Source organism: Protopterus annectens, chromosome 2.part0 (assembly GCF_019279795.1).
Source record: "Protopterus annectens isolate FY-2018-M chromosome 2.part0, PAN1.0, whole genome shotgun sequence".
NCBI classification, from domain to species: Eukaryota; Metazoa; Chordata; order Ceratodontiformes; family Protopteridae; genus Protopterus; species Protopterus annectens.
Window position 1 is genome coordinate 1726294267 of NC_056728.1, and position 12638 is coordinate 1726306904.

General features: G+C 37.5%; 1 protein-coding gene across 1 annotated transcript in view; it reads left to right on the top strand.

Annotated features, from left to right (window-relative positions):
- The window catches only part of EPHA8 (EPH receptor A8), a 2987396-nt gene that overhangs the window by 718383 nt on the left and 2256375 nt on the right, over nucleotides 1-12638 (top strand). The window lies entirely within an intron of this gene.

Here is a 12638-nt window from a genome sequence, read left to right on the forward strand (position 1 = left end):
CAGTTATCCCAGTCCACAAGGGGGGGATCCACCTTGGATCCCAGGAACTACCGCCCCATCAGTCTGATGAGCCTGATCTGCAAGGCCATGGAACGTATTATCATGGAACTTATAAACAAAGATATTAGCAACCTTCAAATACTGGACCCCACCCAGTTTGGGTTTGTGAAGAGCCGATCTTGTCTCCTGAACCTGATTGACTTCTTCAACCTGATTGACTTCTTCGAATCAGTCTCCAGAGCTGTGGATGAGGGTAAGGCGGTCCACACAGCGTATCTGGCCTTTGTCACCATCCCCCACTCTGGAATCATAGATAAACTTACTAAGCTAGGCATTAATCCCTACATCACTTGATGGGCTGCCAACTGGCTTATTGACGGAACCCACACTGTAAAAGTAGCTGACTCCAAATCCAGCTCCAGACAAGTGACAAGTGGAGTACCTCAGAGTTCAGTCCTGGGACCACTTTTGTTTGGCATCTACTTCTCTGAAGTACAGGCCAATACTAAGGGACTCTGGCTAACAAAGATGACTGCAAACTGGGAGCAATTATTAAATCTCCAAATGATGTGGGTACTCTTCAAAAGGACCTTACAGAAACAGATGCTTGGTGCCAGAGCCATGGGTTCAAGCTCAATGCCAAGAAATGTATAGTTATCCCCTTTGAGGAAAAAACATGTACCCATGAATTACCACATAGATGGCAGTACACTAAACACTGAAAGTGTGATAAGAGACTTGGGGGCACAGGTGGACAGTGGTCTCACCTTCAATAACCACATCGCCACAACAGTCAGGAAATCCTTCTATGTGGCACACCTCATCACTAAGGGCATTTCATCCAGAAAAAAGGAGTTCATTGTCCCACTGTACTCATCTCTCATTAGACCCATTATATATTACAATGCCCCATTTAGTATGTACCTCTCAAGACACCTGAAACAACTGGAAAGGCTGCAGAAATACCTCACTAAAAGAATCACAGGCCTAAAGCAGATGCCCTATGCTGAATGCCTTAAAAAACTCCAGCTATACTCTGTCGCATATCATCTACTCAGAGGCGATCTCTGCTTAACATACAAGGCCATGTCAAACCCAGAGCAGTTGGACATGCTACACTTAAAGAAATCCCAATCCCTCAGAGCCACACACTCCAGGGATCTAAACCTTGTCATCACAATAAACAAAACATGCTGGAGGGATAAGTTCCTGACCCAGAGACTCCCCAGACTCTGGAATAGACTGTCCATACATGTCAAGCAGAGCGCCTCTTTGGCCCTCTTCAAAAGGAACCTTGATGATTGGATGGGAGAAAGGAAATTCACCCCGGGGATCACATCAGTCACCCTGCTAGACAGGGGTCCAGGAAGTAAATAGTGTGGGAAGAAATAACCAGGGAATTGTTATGGCTAGGCTTGTATAGGCCTTAGGGCCGATAGCCTAGTACCAACCTATGAACCTATGGAACATTTAAAGAGCACTACAGGCACTGTTTTCTTGATATTTTCTAAGGGGATTAGGTGATTTGTTTTAGTTTTATTATTATTTAAAGGTCTGTTTGTGTTTTTATTATGAATTAATGTGCATCTGTATTTTCTTGACTTGAGTAAGATGAATGATTTTTTTGGTGTCATAATGATTTTTGTTTTTTATGGTTGGGTTGCCATGATTGTGGTTTGTGTAGGTTTAAATGTGTATTTTTAATAACTCATTTTATTTAGTTCTGATACACAAACTGTCCAGTAAGAGGTGAATTGAACTAATATCTGGTGGTTTATTCATGTGCTTACCCTGAACTGTAAGAAATACAGCATTGCTTCTTTGGCAACTCTATCATCCCTACTGCTTACCGCACAGATAACATTACACTTCAATTTGACATAGTTGTCAAGAACTTAGGTGTGTATCTTATTAACAGACTCTCCTTTGATGACCACATCTCAGTGCTTGCTATAAAATCCATATCTTGCACAACTTGTCCTTTCTGGTTCCTACTCAAGGTCCAGAAAACATACAGTCACACTTTATTCATCAGTTGTTAGGCCCATCACTGAATATAATGCCTCCTTTGGCATGAATCTCACTAAGGACCTAAACCAATTTACAGGTCTGAAAGTTTCCTCACAAGAAAAGTCTCAGGAGCCAGTACCTTTAGCTACTTACTAAAGACTAAAGGCCCTGCCCTTCTACTTGGTATCATACAACCTTTTGATAGGTGATCTCTGCTTAGCCTTCTGTACAATGAATGACCAAACATTCTTTGAATTCCATCACCTAAATAGAATTAATGGTAAAAAAGAATCCATTCGAGAGACCTAAACCTATAACTACCACATCAGCACCAGATGGTGTGACGGATACTTTACCCAACATAATCCTTTTTCTGGAACAGGTTTGTCTTATCTATCAAGCAGTGTACCTTCATATTGACCTTTAAACCTGTCTGGATTATAGGTTGGATGATACTGATTTTTTCACTGGGGATACGTGGAGAAAGCCTTTGTAACAGGGGATACTGTAAGTCTCTTACAGGTACAAGGTGATGTGGCAGAGCTTGTCAGTATCTCGTTGGCCATGCATTTAGTAAGAACCTTTGAAAGTATGAATCTATGCACTGTTAAGTGTGACTTTTTCTGTTAAACTCAAGTTATAAAAACGTTTAAGGTGATTTAGGAGAGGTGCTTTTGTATAATGCTAATTATAGAATGTTGGTGCAGCTTGCCTTGTTTGAGTGTGGTAACTGTGCAAGCAGAGTGGTGGTAAAGAAAAAGAAGCATAAAATTAGATAGACAGACAGACAGAAATATGGATAGACACAGATAGACAGATGGACAGGAAGACACATACAATTTAAATATCGGCCAAGCTGGCTGGGTTGTGAGTCAACTTACTGATCAATGCAAGAGTATGAGTTACCACACTTGCTCATATAATTTTCTAAATGGGTATAACTGATTCCTAAACACATCACCTTCCTCTTCAACCATATTGCAGCAAATGTTAATGTTACTTACCATTTCTGAGTGAACAGTGATCGTGTACCGTGTCATTTCTTAAGGGCTATGCTGAGGATAAACATTCATGTAGTGCATATATGTGAACTCTTTACCAAACAGTACTTCTCTATTCCTTTTTTTTGCTATCTTGCCAGTCAATCTTGAGTTAAAATATGGGGATAAATGGAGAGAAGCATGAACGTGTTGAAAGCTTACCTTCTGAGGGTCATAACCATTGTAACGAATGCTACAACTTTAGCTGGCTTAGGCCATTGAAAGGTCTTGCCTTTTCAACTGCTTAGCAATAAGCATTCAGTCGCTTGGAGTTTTTGCTGAGCTTCATATTTTTCATTAAGAATTCCAAACATACCAGAAGGTAGTGAAGGCAAATTTGGTAGAAATGCAATTTATTATTTTGCTGCATGATAAATTCCAGGAATGTGATCTTAAGAAAAGTACAAGACATGTCATGCTTCTACAGTTATTAGTATTAGTCAATGAAAGGTTTAAGTATAAATTCAATTACTCTGAAAGTCACATTGATGTAACATATATTTATGGTGTGCCACAGGAACTTGTTAGGATGGAGGCCTGCCTAAAATACTTGAGGTGTTTCTAATGAAATGCCCAATTAAGACATTCAAAGGCATATGATATAATTTGTGCTTGTACATTTCTAGCCTCTTATGTCAAAACATTTGGCTCAGGGCAATGCTTTATTTTAATCCTTTGTTTTCTGAACTATTAAAGGAGGAAAAATCCTAGGTAAGGATTAATTCTTGAGTACACTAAGACTGGATGCAAATGTTTCACTTTATTTTCATTTTAAATTTCTCCAAATGCTTAGAATTCTAATCCTGTGGCAGGAGTTGATCTGTTTCCTAAGTCAAAAACAATTAAGTTTTGTCAAAATTAGAATTACCTCTTTCTATAGTTTGTAGGGTGTTAGCTGTAATATGACATATTTAAGTATGCTTGAAGGATATTGTTTTTGTGAGCAATCCTGCTCTTCATTCTGTTGGAACTGTCTGGGTGCCTTTATTTCATTTTGCTGGAGTTTCACTTCTGCTTTGAGTTAATGGATATGGTTTATAAAAATAAGACATTTTTAGCAATGCTTAATCAAGTCAGAATGAGTATATATAAAACTATGATCTTGGCACTTTTTTACATGCAGACATTTCCCTAAATTCCTATGACTGGAGCATCACGCACTCCACCCTTTAAATTTATATAACTAACTCAAAAGTTTCCAGACCAAAACGTGTTAGACATTGCTACTTTGATTAATCACAAAAGCCTTACTCAGATAACTGAATATAGAGGGAGTTTGTACCCAGTAAAAAATGCATAGGACAGAATAAATTAAGATTATCATCTTACATTTTTTTAAGGTTTTGCATCTTTTGTAGAGTGGTGCAGTTTATCTGAACTGCAGAAAAGCCACAGTGTGTGTTTCTTTTTAAAGGCTAGCATGGCCATTTACTCAAATATATTGGAATCTGTGACAAGTGTGATGGAGGTATGACTGAGTAACCTAGTGTCCTCCCATTACTGTCTCTGATAAGTCACATTCTTCCCTGCCTTCTTCAGAACAGCTACAGTCCCTTTTACAGGTTCCTTACACACGCTATCTCCAAAAGAAATTCATACAGTCTGTTTGTGAGCATAACCTGACTGCACTGTGTTGAGTGATTTCTACACATTTGTCTAGCTTATTACTGTTTCTTGTGGGGACTAAAATGTCTTTCTTACTTATAAAACATGTCTGAATATTACTGCGATGCAAAGCACTTTAAGTGATGCATTTAATGAATGGTATTTTGACTGTTGTACATTCCGCCCTATTTTTGTCATTGCTTATCTGTATGGGGTTGCTATACATAATAGGAAAAGGCTTCCCTTGTGTTTCTTTGGATAATGACTGCATGTGGATATGCTGGACAAGAGTACGGTGTTGAGGATGTTAGGAGTTTATAGTTAAAGTCATAATTGGATATTAATAATGTAAGTTATTGTAACAAGAGCTACTGGTGTTATTAAGTCCATTGCCTTTCTCTGCATCAAGCCTTCTCAGCCAGCTGTAGCCCGTTTTGTGGTCTACTTGCAATTGGCACACTCAGGCAGTGTAGTAACTGCCTCATGCTTATCAATAACTATTTACTACTAGCAAATAATAACACTATTTCAGAAATGTGTAAAAACTTACAAAACTTTAGGCCAACCATTCACCTTCCACCACTGTCGGTAAGCATAAGTTTTGGTTGTAATGAAATCTTTACATAAGCCTCCTAGACTTATTGCAAATAAATGTCTGCCACCTTAAAATACTACTATACCCACACCTTCAATATCACCCTTCTCTACAACGGGTCATCAGTGCTGACAGCCTACAACCATAATGTCCACACAGCCTGCATCCCCCAAGGTAAAGGCTAATTCACTGGTGACTGTAGAGTTAGACAAAGAGTCCACCTTCGCTAGGCTAGACAAGTAGCGAGTACAAGGTAAACTGCCACTCAGGTTTTAGAATTTATAGTGTGGATAGAGATTTAATATAAATATGACATTGTGCTTATCTGTGCAGGGATGAATAATCTTAAGTGCTCTTCTTTGGTGGGAACTGCAAAGAGATATGGTAGAGCTCACTTATGCATAATCAGATTTAAGAAAACCTGTAGCCTGATGCAGCATTCTTCCATCGCCAAGAATGATACCACAATACACAGACAAAATAATAGGCTTTAATGACTGGCTATATAAAGGCGACAGTTTAGGGAGATCCAGTACATGTCAGCCTGGGAGGAGATGACCAACCTGCTTTGCCAGAGATGGACTGTACTTCTTCCCCTAAGATTTCCATATATTGGCTAAGATGCTGTAGACTCCATAATGCCATGTTTAATCAAGGTCCATCTCCTGGACATGCCAATTTAGAGAATTCCAGTTTAGTTTATATCAAGGTGACATTGCTTAACATTGGAGTTTAAGAAAGAAAATGCAAAATTTGAGACCTTTTGACCCTCAAACACATCCATGACAACTTATTACTGAAACCTCATTCCCATGTACAGAGAACATTCCCAGTGTACCTGACTTCAGGTCTTAGTATTCATACAGACTCACTGGGAACTGTGGGAGTGTCTCTGTATTTCCCTGTGACATCCACATCTCTTTCCAAATTATACATGACACCAACTGTGATATTTCTGAGTTCATGGTCTTCCTTAATAAAAGCAACTACCATATCCTCAATAATTAAAGGTCCTCATAAATGCATCCTGCAGATTAGGATTTATACTGGAATTATTTGGGAAAAGTCTATCAATCCCAATATGATGTTTCTAGCTGATTTCAACACTAACTTTCCATTAACTAGGACACCTGTACAACTAATAATAAATATGCACAAAGATTCCTAGGTTTTGTAAATGTGAACTCCCTAGACTACATTGTGTGCTTTCTTGACTTTGTCCTCAACAATATTGCCCATAACTGCATTGGACCATGTGTCATGTAATCGTTAGTTAATTTCAACCACCACAATGCCATCATCCGCTTTAGAACCAATACTGCTCCTCCACTAAACCCGACTATATGTTGTGACTATTCTAAAGTCAACTTCTTATTGTTCTGGGTAACACAAATGAATTTCAATATGACCCTTTACCTCCCACCAAAGCTCTTGCTTAAGCTGTTGAATTCAGCTGCAGATTTTACTCTCATCAAAACAGCTGGAATGAGGCATAAGTTCTCATACGTTAACATGCAATGGATAATTCAGGAATAAACCCTTATATTAACATTGCCACAACAACAAATTTTACATAAAAAGGAAAAAAAATGCTGGTATTATCTAAGATATCCTCCTTATCCACTTACCATAAGAAGGATTTAAAACTGGTTGAGAAAAATTCAAGTGATCTGTTAAAAACAGTAAGACTGCCTATGAAATAAAAATTGCCACTTCTGCCAAAGATAACCATAGGATCACAGGTTCATGAATACGTACTAGGCGAGCCGCTCTTGTGGGTCATTTTAAGCCTAGCCAATTTCCCTCAAAGTTGAGAATGAAATAATTTTTTACCTTGTTTCTGTAACATACACACCTTAACCATTATGCCACCCCCCCCCCAGTCCAATGCGATGACCACAAAGTTTTCTTCAGCTATATCAGGTATTGCAGAAGTAACACTCAGTTCTGCTGTAAACTAATTTCAGAAAAATAAATAATGTGATGAATCCAATACATGGATAGTTTAAGTCTTTTCTTTCATTTTGTGTATGTATTCATATTTCTATTTTATTTTTATTTATTTTCTAACTGTGAAACCCATTGGGCACAAGCATTCTTTTTTGGGGGCAACCCATGAGCCCTGTCAGTTTAAACATCTTTCTCAGTGTTACATAGTGACAAAAAGAGATTGAAAAAATGAAATGGAAGTTGTTTTTTCTAAGCTCACATTCGCCTGCCCTCTCAAAGAGGAGAACTGTCAACTTTTTGAGTCATAGATGGATTATAAGGTGGAGGGAGTACAGAAGGTAATGGAGGCCATGTATCTGCAGACAATTCTGGCTGCATAAGTGATAATTTTTCTAATTATTTTAAAAGGATGCATACCCCATGAATAGAACTCCTTATCTGCACATTTTTGTAAAGTATTTGCTGTTTTATGAGTTGCTTGCAGCTGTGACTTTAAACTTGCTGAGTTATATTTTAAGTTTCTAACTGCAGATTCCTTTTCCTCATATTTAGATTTTTCTTGCCAATTATTACAGCTGAACAACAAGAGGCTGGCAACTTCTTACCCCTCAATTCCAGTTTATTTTTAAGATTTTCAAAAATGTTCTTATCAAAAGTACCTTTTTCCGGAAACTGTAAGGACTATCATTTCTCATAAGCTCTGAACATTTTACCAAATAATTACAGCAATCTCTACAATATTTATTAAACATATATTTGCCTGGAGCCCCACACTCTGGTTCCTTCAAAGCACTTATGTTGGTGTGCATTATAAAAATTTACTCTCATACCAAAGGGATACATCTGTGACTATAATTAGGGTCAGAGATGTAGCTGGGAGGGGTGAAGGGCAGTCTGCCCCAGGCAGCATTTTTCCGGTCCATTCACATTACGTCTTAGTCCATAAATCACATCTGTGTACATGTGTTGTTGCACAGACTGTCGACGTGCCGTACGTGTACTTTAACAGACTGCTGACATGCTGTGCAGTGCATGGAGTTTAATGCACGAGCCAGGAGCCAAGTTGATGTTTATTTAGGGAATTACAAGTGTGGATCCGGTTCAACTGAAAACAAGTAAGGATATATTTTTATGCAGCTCTCAGTGAGCATATTTATGCAGCCTTAAGGAGAATGAGTTCTTGTGAATTCATGAATTCAACTGTTGAGTGTGTGTGTGTGTGTGTGTGTGTGTGTGTGTGTGTGTGTGTGTGTGTGTGTGTGTGTGTGTGTAATGCCCCAGTTAGGTGTTACTCATGCTCAAACCCTGTACTTTGTGTACAGGAAATAAGAACCTGAATTCTCGATCCATTCAAGGAACTGTCCAGGTCTGGAAATGCTTGTCTCATACTTTTGGTCTGTTCCTCTTAAAATTTGTGAGTTTCTGGCAAATCAGTGAGAACCGAATTCACTAAATAAAGACATTTAAGTTTCAGTCTTCTTATCTTTCAGGAAATGCATGGAAACACAAAACATTTTATTCTAGCAACTTTCTAAGGTTATACAAGCAATGTTTAAAATGTGCCTCTGATTTTGTGCATCCCCTCCATATATTTTGGCTTTTTTTCAGATTTATTGTACTGCACTGTTGACAGATATAGTTGAGTGTCAAGTGGATTTTACAATGAGCTGAGAGCTTCAGGGGAAGAAAAGTTTAGTACTGTTTATACCAAATCTATTTGCGTTGCTAGTAGCACAACAGGTAGTATACTTGCTCTTAACGCAGCAGGCTGTAGGTTCTACTTCCACAGTATGTAGATGGATTGCTGCTACTGTACTGTGTTGTACTTTAAAGGGGTGGATGCTGCAAATTTGTCTCATACTTTTGGTCTGCTCCTCTTAAAATTTGTGTTTTTCTGGCAAATCACTGAGAACTGACTTCACTAAATAATGACATCTAAGTTTCAGTCCTCTTATCTTTCAGGAAATGCATGTTAACACAAAACATTTTATTCTAGCAACTTTCTAAAGTTATATGTTGGGAGGGTGGCTTAATGGCTAAGGTATTTGCCTTACAAACACAAGGTGCAAGGTTTGAGTCTCTCAAGGGATAACTGGCTGGGCTTAAAATGGCTCGCAGGGGCACTTAGCCTAGTACTAAACTATGAGCATACAAGTACAAGCAATGTTAAAAATGTGTCCCCGGCTTTGTGCTTTTGCCCCTCCCCTAATAAAGTTTGGCATTTTTTAGATTAATTTTACTGAAAAGTTGACTGATATAGCTGAGTCTCAAGTTGATTTTACAAGGACCTGAGAGCTTCAGGGGAACATAAGTTTAGTGCTGCTTATGACAAGTCTGTTTGCGTTGTTAGTAGCACAACAGTTAGTGCACTTGCTTTTGATGCAGAAGGCTAAGTTCTACTTCCACAGTATGTAGATGGATTGCCGATTCTGTACTGTGTTATACTTTAAAGGGGATTGATGCTGCAGTCCTGAGAATATCCTCTTTGGCAGAGACACCTAGTAACTACAATCCTATAATAAGTTTGCCGTCCATTCACTATAGCAGTATTACTAGCTTATCATTTTTTTTAATGTAACATAGACAATTAATTCTTCAAGGGAAGCAGGCACTTTATTTGAAGATGAAACAATGGTATAAAGTTGCTTGCTAGCAGTAACCTCTTAATTAGTTACAGACATCTTTAATGCAGAATTATATAGATGACTTTTACTTCTGCAGAGATTGTGCATATTTACTGATATTGGTGGATTGTAAGTCTGGGTATACTTTTAGGTTGGAAATGTTCTGAATTGGGCAGTTTTGTCATTATTCATTCATGCATTTTGTTTCATTGCTTACTGGAAAAATGTTCAAAACAAATTTAAAACACGCTCTAACAAGTGTGTTGTATTAAACAAGGAATATAATTTAATACAATCAGGAAGGTGAATCAAAGAATACATGTATGTTTGCATGGTCTTAGATATGTGTGGAAAGGACTTATGGTTTGAAAACAGCCTTAAGGTAAACGTTATCTGCCACTGGCCACATTCTTTGAATGTGGGTTTCAATGCTGTTTCAATGAATGTGAGTTTCAAGGGCAGAGAAGCTTTAATGCTAAGTCTGTTTTCATTGTGAGATTGTATTGCTTTGTTTAGCAGATGTCTATCAGTGTTTGTGCTATAAAATTTAAAATAAAAGTTTTTTTAATTAATTTCAAATAATCATTGTACAAGCAGAAAGCAATATGCACATTGCAGTGTTTATGGTAAATGGGAAGAAATAGTCAAGTAATGAGACACTGGAATGGATCTGGGGGGTGGGGGTTGTGTATGGGGGGACCGTATGACTATGATTTTTGTGAGGGGGATGGGCGGCAAACTGAAAGACAGTCCCGGGCGGCACAAACTCTAGCTACGCCACTGATTAGGGTCACTCTCATTCCTAATGAAGGAATATTCTGTTCCTTTTTTCTGTATATTTTGATTAGAATCTAATCGCACTGCTGAGAAGGATACTCTGTCCTTCTACCAGGGAATCTCCGTCCCTGTGACCAGCAGACTCTGTCCTTGTATATAGTGATTAATACCCCATTAACATATAATTATACTTAAAGCATGTTAGTATAAGTGCTAAAACAAACATTCAGTTTTCTTGAGTCATACAATTTACCCCCACACTTGCAATCAAAACTAGAGAAGAACATTTTAGTAAACCTAACCTGTACAGCCTTTAGACTCTGTTGAGATTTAAAATTGAGTATTGCAAAACCTGTCTTTCTTTACAGCGCAGTGGCAATTTTTAATTCAGCATCACGAAAACAGCTTGGAATTCCAAGTAGCATAGCATCAAACTGTAAAGGTACCAAATAACTTTCACTCAAGACAGTTCACGGGAGAATAACAATCTCCTTTATTGCATAGAAAGACATATAGTGGGAGACTAGGAAATCAAGATTCTGTCTTCTTAAACTACAAGAATCAAAGTATTTTGTACATTTTATTCATTAAAAGCAACATTATAGCAGTCATGAAACTGCCCCTAACCAATTAGAAATGAGCACCATAGCAATCATTTTGCTAACTAAGATTGCCTGTCTGCTTGTTTCAACATTCCATATTACGTACAAGTTCCAAATTCCATGTTAGAACTTTAAACTCTGAACAATTCTTATACTTTTCTAACCCAGTCAGCACTTGCTAATATTAGACAGGAAGCAAGCTATCATATACATACTGAAGGGCACTCAATATTTCATTTTGTTATGAAAGTATATTAAAATGAAATGAACACAGTAACATTTTCCCTTCTCTGTTCTTCTCACCCTTCACAATCTTCATCATTCAGTCCTTTTCATTGCATCTTCATCATCATCATCTTCATCATAATTATCTAGATCATATCTTTGTCATCTTCATCATAACATCACCTTCATCTTTATCCTCATTATCATCTTCATCTTCATAGAAATCTTCATTTTTGTATCATCTTGATGAAATGGTCATATTTTTATTGCATCTTTATCTTCATCATCATAGCATCTGTATCTTCACAATGATCATCTTTATCATCATCATTGCAACTTCATCATCATGGTTGTGTCTTCAGCCCATCATCATCATCTTCATCACATTTTCCTCTCAATATTATCAACATCAACTTCATCATCCTTGTCATCTTCATCAACTTCATCATCATCTTTGTCATTACCACCATGTATTTGACTTAATTGTCATTATCTTCAACATCATTATTGCATCATCTTCTCATTTCTTTTTCATCTTCGCCATCATCTTCATCACACTTGTATCATCTTCATGACATGTTCATCATATCTTCGTTTTTGCATTTGCACAGATTGTTCCAAATGGTTTTGTATCAGTACTAATCCATTCAATGTATAACATACACAAGCACACTTTACCGTATTGCTATTATAAAGGTGCTCCATATGGTAGAGTTTCCTTCTTAAAACTGTTCATCTTTTTGGTAGACAATTATTTAATAAGTGTTCTGTCTATGCCATAGACTATATAGTTTAATAAGATTCTTATCCAGCTTCTGTTTGTTTTTGTTACCTTTCAGTTGAATATAGTTGCATTTATCTGTCTACTGATTGATTGCCTGATTGATTGTCTGAGTGAATGATTAATTGCATTGCATTCCATGCTACATCTGTTGCAGACTACATGACTTACACCTATGTACTACAACCTGTTTCTCCCACACTTGCATCATCAGACAGTGGGACTCAGATGACTTACAACTGGGAAATAAATGTAAAGCTGATCAGCATGCAGTTAACATAGACACCTTTTTAAACTTAATATAGTACCATAGAAGTAAAGCAGATGTTATGCGGTAAGATCTGAATTACAGAAAAAAATGGTAAAATGCACCTTAGCACATCACATGGCTTCTGCTAATAAGAAGAGTGATCAGTTTATAATATTCCA